This window comes from Chamaea fasciata, unplaced genomic scaffold, assembly GCF_029207755.1.
Source record: "Chamaea fasciata isolate MVZ Bird 193981 ecotype frontalis unplaced genomic scaffold, bChaFas1.0.hap1 SCAF_6, whole genome shotgun sequence".
NCBI lineage: Eukaryota > Metazoa > Chordata > Aves > Passeriformes > Sylviidae > Chamaea > Chamaea fasciata.
This window is the reverse complement of record NW_027094091.1, coordinates 71,806,853-71,813,165: the sequence shown is the minus strand read 5'-3', so window position 1 is coordinate 71,813,165 and position 6,313 is coordinate 71,806,853. Positions and strand designations below refer to the sequence as shown.

Sequence of the window (6,313 nt, the reverse complement as noted above, 5' to 3'; positions counted from 1 at the left end):
CACTGGGCTGTGCCAAAGGCGGGCTTCGAGCCCGGCAGCTGCGACTGATGCCGGCGAATGAGCCCGCTTTGAACACCGAAGCACGGCATCTGGGCATTACTGCAAACCCTCAAAACACATGCCTCTGTGAAGCCCAAACCCCAGGACACGGGACTTGGTTTCTGCCTCAAGGCCCTAAATTGTAAAACTTGCTCTCTGTGAGCACAAGTGCTGTCTGAGTGACTGTAGTTCCACGCCCCCAAATCATAACTCAGTTCATCTGTGTCTGCACTTGGCCAAAGTAGTCTGGTTTGAGCAAACTGCGGCACAGGGTCTCTGAAGCCTGGGCTCTCTTGGTCTGATCTAAGCCCCAGAACAGGGCTTAGCCACTCTCCCTGAGCCCAAATCCGGCCATATGAGCCTGCTTCCAGAGTCCAAAATGCAGGATGCAGTCCCTGGTTTTAAGCTCTGCGCCTGCATTTTGAGCCCCCCAAACGCAGCACTCGGCCTCTCTTTGTGGAGCCCAAAAGTGACCAAGTGACCGTGGTGCTGAGCTCCCAAGGTCCAGCCGAGGGTCTCTGTGAGCCCAAAGCTGCTGGGCTGGTCTCAGTTCCAGCCCCCGAAGGCAGCGCTGGGTCTGTGTGAAACCCCCGAGCTGAGCAGGGCTGGCTCAACCCCAGCGGCAGCTCCGCGGCAGCAGGATCGGGAGGGGAATCAGAGCCATTTTCCCGGCTCCTAAGGCAAAGCGTACGAAGCAGGAGGGTCTGAAAACCAATCAAAACTTGCTTGTACATCGGTTTCAGTCAGGACTTCTCATTTCTTCTAATTTAAACTTGGTTATATCATCAGAAGTAGCTTAGGAATGATCTCTGTGCTGCACAGCTGTGCCTGGGGCTGTCCACAGGCACAGGGAAACCCATACTGCTGCTTCCTGGGGAATCCGGCCTTGGCCCATTCCATAAAACACCATCGTCAAACCCAGGAATGCCACACAGCCTTTATTCGGTAAAACACGATGGCAGAGAGCCCCAAGCCCCAAACCTAGGAACAAACACAAGCCTTGGAGCAGTCAGAGCCCCCTGGCATCAGTAACAACCGGGAGTGAGTGGGTCCTTTGCCAGCAGCCAGAGTGGCCCCAGCTGTGGAGCTGCCCCAGGTGCTTCTGGTCAGGAAAAGAAAAAATATATGGAAGAAAAATTTAAAAAATACAGGAGAGCAGTTAGGGTGAGAGAAGAGAAATCCCCCCAGAGAAAAGTATTTTAAAAAGAGGAAAGCGGGAAAAACAGTAAAAAGGAAAAGAGAAAAAATAAAATAAAGAGCCTAAAGTATGAAATAGGAGTGCAAAAGAAGCAAAATGCAGATTGAACCCATCCACACACCCAACAGACAGCTGGGCAGGAGGAAGAGCTGATGAAGCAGCAAAACTGACTCTAAAAGCACTCTCTAAATAAATAAAAGCCAAAGCAACAAAGAAAAACCCCCAACCAAATCCCCACCCTAACCCTGCTGGATGCAGGAGCCAGTCTGAGCTGCTGGAAGCGGACCAAGACAGAAGTCCTGCAGAAGCCCCTCCTGTGGCACTCTGCCCAGGTGGGAAAGCCCTGCCCTGTGCCTTGGGTGAGCTCCTGGTGACCTTTGGGAGCAGGGAGCAGGGCAGGGTGTGGAAATGAGCTGCTGCCATGGAAGGGCTCCCAGTGTTCCCAGCTGCACGCCAGCACACGCCTCTGTGCCAGCTCTCCACTGGAGAAACCACTCTTCTGTGCTCCCAGCTCTCCTTTCCCCTGCAGACACATGCAGCATCTGCACCAGGGCCTCACCGCTGTCAATAAAAACTCCGCCCTGGGGGGAAAAAGAGGAAAACCTGGGCTTCAGGTTTGAACACTGTTGAACTCCTCGAAGCCAAGTAGGTGCCTAAATAAATAACCAACAATTCTAACAGAGCTGACACAATCCCCTGGAAGGGGAGCGCCCGGCCTGGGACCTGCTCTGGTTCTTTTCTGGCTGTTTGCCAAGGAATATGCTGCTATTTCTCATAGTGCCACAGATGCCCATTGTGAGGTGAGGAAAATCAGAGACAACTGAGCAAAACAGGGAAGGCTTAAGGAATTTCTTCAGCTGCACTACCAGCAATGGAGAGAAACTGCAGCCCCTTCTGTGTTTAGGGACTGCAGGAGAAACTTGTTTTCTCTTCTGTACAGGAATGATTTTGTTGTAATCCCTTTGTGCTCATCTTCAAGTGAATGTGTCAAAGGGTGGTGCCAGTATTTAAGGGGTTATAGCTCCCATTCTAGTTTCCCTATTAAATGCTGTCCTTATCTCAGGAGTGCTGGTGGACACTCAAGGATAAAAGGATGCACGCTCACTCCCAAGGATGAAAGCAGGGCTCCAGAGGGAGATGGATGACCCTGGTGCTCCAGGTCTGGGTGCACAGCACTCATGGCACTTGCTGGAAGGACCCAACTTTCCATTTTACAAGCACTTTGTAAATGTAATGTTCTGCAGATATCTGTGGTTGTGTCTCCTCAAATATATGCTTAATAACTACAGTGTTTAGGGTTTTTTAAACTGTGTTCAACAGTTAACAACACACCTACTCACCTGTCCTCCTGCTTCTTACTTTCCTTTTAAATAATTTTAAGCATGCAGTTTTTTCATCTCAGTATCACGGTGACATCAGGATCTGCTTTGGCTGTTATATTTAACGTGTTAGGAATGACCTTCAACCTCCATTCAATTACATGGGATCTGCTTTCTCAGCAGGGCCATTTATGATCATTTGTCTTGGATTTTATGTATTGCTTTTCATTGTCCATCTCAGAAATTTTCATGCTTGCACTGAATAAAAAGTGACAAGAAGTGATGGAATGTCTTGTTAGAAACACTTTTGGAGCTGCCTGAGTCCAGAAATGTTACTTTATGAGCCGCAGGCCATCCTGAGGGGACACTTATGGGGAAGGAGGGGACAGTGCCCAAGATGTGTCATCTTTAATTCTTCTTATCAGCAAATGGAACGAGCCCAAATGTTTTGCATTAACAAAGTACTCAGTGAGACTCAGGGGTGAGCCGCTGGCTCTGTCCCCTGTACCTGACAGGAGATTGTAGCCAGGGGGGTTTGGTCTCTGCCCAAGTAAGGAGCTTTTATGATTCCAGCATTAAGGAAGCCTTGTTACTGATCTCCATTGCTCTTCAGCAGGACCACACAAGGCAAAACCAGTCCAAGGTAAAAGGACTAAATAAGTGCACAGTCACCTTTTCTGTTTCGGGACAGCATTTGCAATAAACTGAATCAATAAGGGTTTTCTAATTTTGGGAGCTGTTGGCTGTAGGGCGTGTGAGAGCTCTGATTCTGTGTTTATTTAGTTGCCTTCAGAGTTTAGAAAGACTGAAGGAATGATTGCTTCAAGATTACTGGGTCTGTCTCATTTCTGGGAAAGGCTACTAAGGTTGTGGGTTGTTTTTTTTTTTAATCTTAATTTTGTTTATGACAAACAATGCAGCAGAAAACATCTTTCTCCTACCGGTTTAACAGTTTTTTAAGCAATTGAATCTGATATTTCATCTTGTTCTTCTTTGCCTCTTCCATGAACAGGAGACAAAACAGAGAATTTTTTTTCTTTAGGGTTCTTTGGGGGCACCCTAACGCATGAGTGCAACCAGCAGAAATAAATCCAAAAGTCAGTCTGGGGCTCACCTAATTTTTCAAGGATCAATGACAAGTGCACAAGTGTCATTTGTTTCCTGCTCTTCTGTCATAAGCTTTCTTTGATTATTTTTATGTCCTATTCCAGCAAAATTGAGTATGTCCAGAAAATAAACACAATGCAGCTGAAGAAAAACTCCAAAGGTTGCGAAGTTAAACAGAATGTGGAATACTGGTGGTTCAGTTATATAGAACTAACATTAACAGGAACAGCAGTTTACCTGACTGCTCTTTGGGAGCTTTTCTGCAGGGAGGCAAAAGGGGCTGGAAATGCAAGTGTCTCAAATGTAAATCTGGGCATATTCCCTGGTAATCACCATTAAGGTCAGTTCTTTTATTTTTGCCAGGATAGGTGTGCAGGCAATGTTTGTTTTGTGCCTGAAGCAGCTCGTCACAGTTACTAAGAAATGTCTCTTCTTATTTAAAGCCAAAATGTTCTCACTTGGCCACTGGAAGTTTCGACCCAGCACAGAAATGCAATTAAATCCAAGTGTAAGCAGTGTCCAACCCCCACCTAGGAAATGTATGTGCAAGCTTCAGGATTGCACGAGGAGAGGGAGAGGCTATTTGCATCTCAGGTGGAAGAGATCCTCAGGTGGCTCTTTTATTGCTGCTGTCATCCCAGGAAAGAGAACAGATCTGAGTAGGTTTAATGCTGACAATACCTCTGAATATCCCACTGTATGTACACATTAAAATGTTCTCCCTTTAGGGCAATCTGGCCTTTTACCAACCTCCAATGGCCATGAAAATAAACTGCAATGCAAATTATGCTAAAAAAAAATAAAATCAAAAGGTGAGAGTAACATTCCTGCCTGCAGAATTCTTGATTTGTGCTTGCAGCCATCTGGCGTTGCTGTCCCTGGGGACAGTGACCTTCCTCTCCTCCCTCTGTTGGTGTTTCATTCCCTTACCTCTTTGCCTCTTTGGTTGCCACACTGGCATTTGAGTGCTGCCTTCTGGCTTTTAACTCCTTTTTCTTTTTTTTTCCTCTTTATTTCTCTCTGTATGGACGTGTGTTGGAACAGAAATTTCCATCACAGCAGCATATCTGCTAATAGAAACATAACACAGTCTCACTCACTGATCTCTCAGTGTGGGCAAGCACCTTCAGCTCCAAGGAGCTGTGGAGAACAGGTGTTTGGTCCCTGAGGAAGCATGGAGTGTTCAGTCCCTGTGACAAGAAAATACAGACAAATGCTATGGTCAGCCCTAAGCAGGAAGAGTCAGAGCCAATGACCTAGAACCTGCCATAAGGATATTTATCATTTTAATGTAATTATGGTGTGATAGGGCAAAGATGGAGTTTAGAGAGTTTAGCCATTCCACTGAGGCTGGTGACCTTACTTAGGGGGCTTTGTATCAGTCTGATGTGTCTGAGCAGGATCAAGAACTAAAAGCAAAGTTTTACAGAAATATTTTCAGACAGATTGCTCCAAAAACTGGTGCTTCTTTTAGGGGGACACAAGATTGAACATTTTTCTGTTGAATTCCTCTCAGAGAGTACAGACCTACAAGTTCAGCTATAGAAGGGTTGGATATTATATACCGTGGAAAGAGACAAAACCAGAAGGGAAAAAAGGTTTATCTCCCATCCTTCCCTGAACACACTCCAAGGAAAAAATTTCAAACAGTGAAATAAAGAAGAACTGGTTCCTGCCTCTGGAGTTCAGTTCTCATTTCACCAAAGTGCTAACTGTGCTGGCTGGCAGTGCTGTGCAGTCATCACTGGAGGATACTGCCCCTTACAAAGCTGCCACACATCATGTGGCACCAGTCACAACATCTGCAAAAGCAAGGTCCAGCACAGAGCTGATCTGGAAAAGGAATCACCTCTGAGCACAGGAGGCAGGAGCTGCCTTACCAGCCATGCTGTGTGTGTGTGCTTCTGCCTCTGTGGATAAATGAAGGGCCTCATATTGCACAGTATTGTGCATTTCTCATTTTTGATGGGTGACATTGCAGATACTGGTTTAAATGGTATAATGTGTCTATCAATATGTGGTACTGCGTTTACAACCCTGGAATAAAAGGATTGGCATATATATTATATTTTATAGGAGGATAACTATATAATAAAGTCATAAAATAGGTAAAAATCACACTGTTAGGAAAAAAAAACCACCAACAAAAAAACCCCAAACAAACAAAAAAACCCCCCAAAAACTGCCATTATTGTCAATAGTACAGAAGATGAGAATATGCACCTCACCTGTCAACATGTAAAGGTCAGAGCATTTCTGTCCTGGAAGTGCTTCCAAGGTGGATCCTCTGAGGATTTCGGGAAGCCTGCTGAAGCAAAATACAAACTAAACATATTTGGGGTGAAAGGACAAAAAGAAAGAACTAAGACAATTTTGATTCAAGTTGAGCCTCGTTTAGCACCAGTTCTAGATCTTAGCTAGATCTGGTGAGGCCCCATTTCTGCTGCAGTCCTCTTCCTGCACGGCCTGACGTGGTGTTTTGTGACTGGCTGGAAACTGCTCCCTGTGGGCTTTGATTAAAACACTGTACAGTGTGCGAGGCAGCAGAGACTCATCCCGAGTTCTGAGTTATTCCTGTTCTGCTGGAAGCTGACATTCCACTGACAACCAGCTCATACCTGCTTTATACTCGCAGCTTTTCAGTTTCTCA

At 45.8% G+C, this 6,313-nt stretch overlaps 1 long non-coding RNA gene across 1 annotated transcript; it reads right to left on the bottom strand.

The window, feature by feature from the left end:
* Positions 1-1,367: 1,367 nt before the first annotated feature.
* On the bottom strand, positions 1,368-5,968 carry LOC136290763 (uncharacterized). Its single transcript, XR_010721373.1, has 3 exons — positions 5,892-5,968; positions 4,594-4,730; positions 1,368-1,818 (listed from the first exon to the last, which is right to left on the bottom strand). It is a non-coding gene; the product is annotated as an uncharacterized lncRNA (long non-coding RNA).
* Between the last annotated feature and the right edge of the window lie 345 nt (positions 5,969-6,313).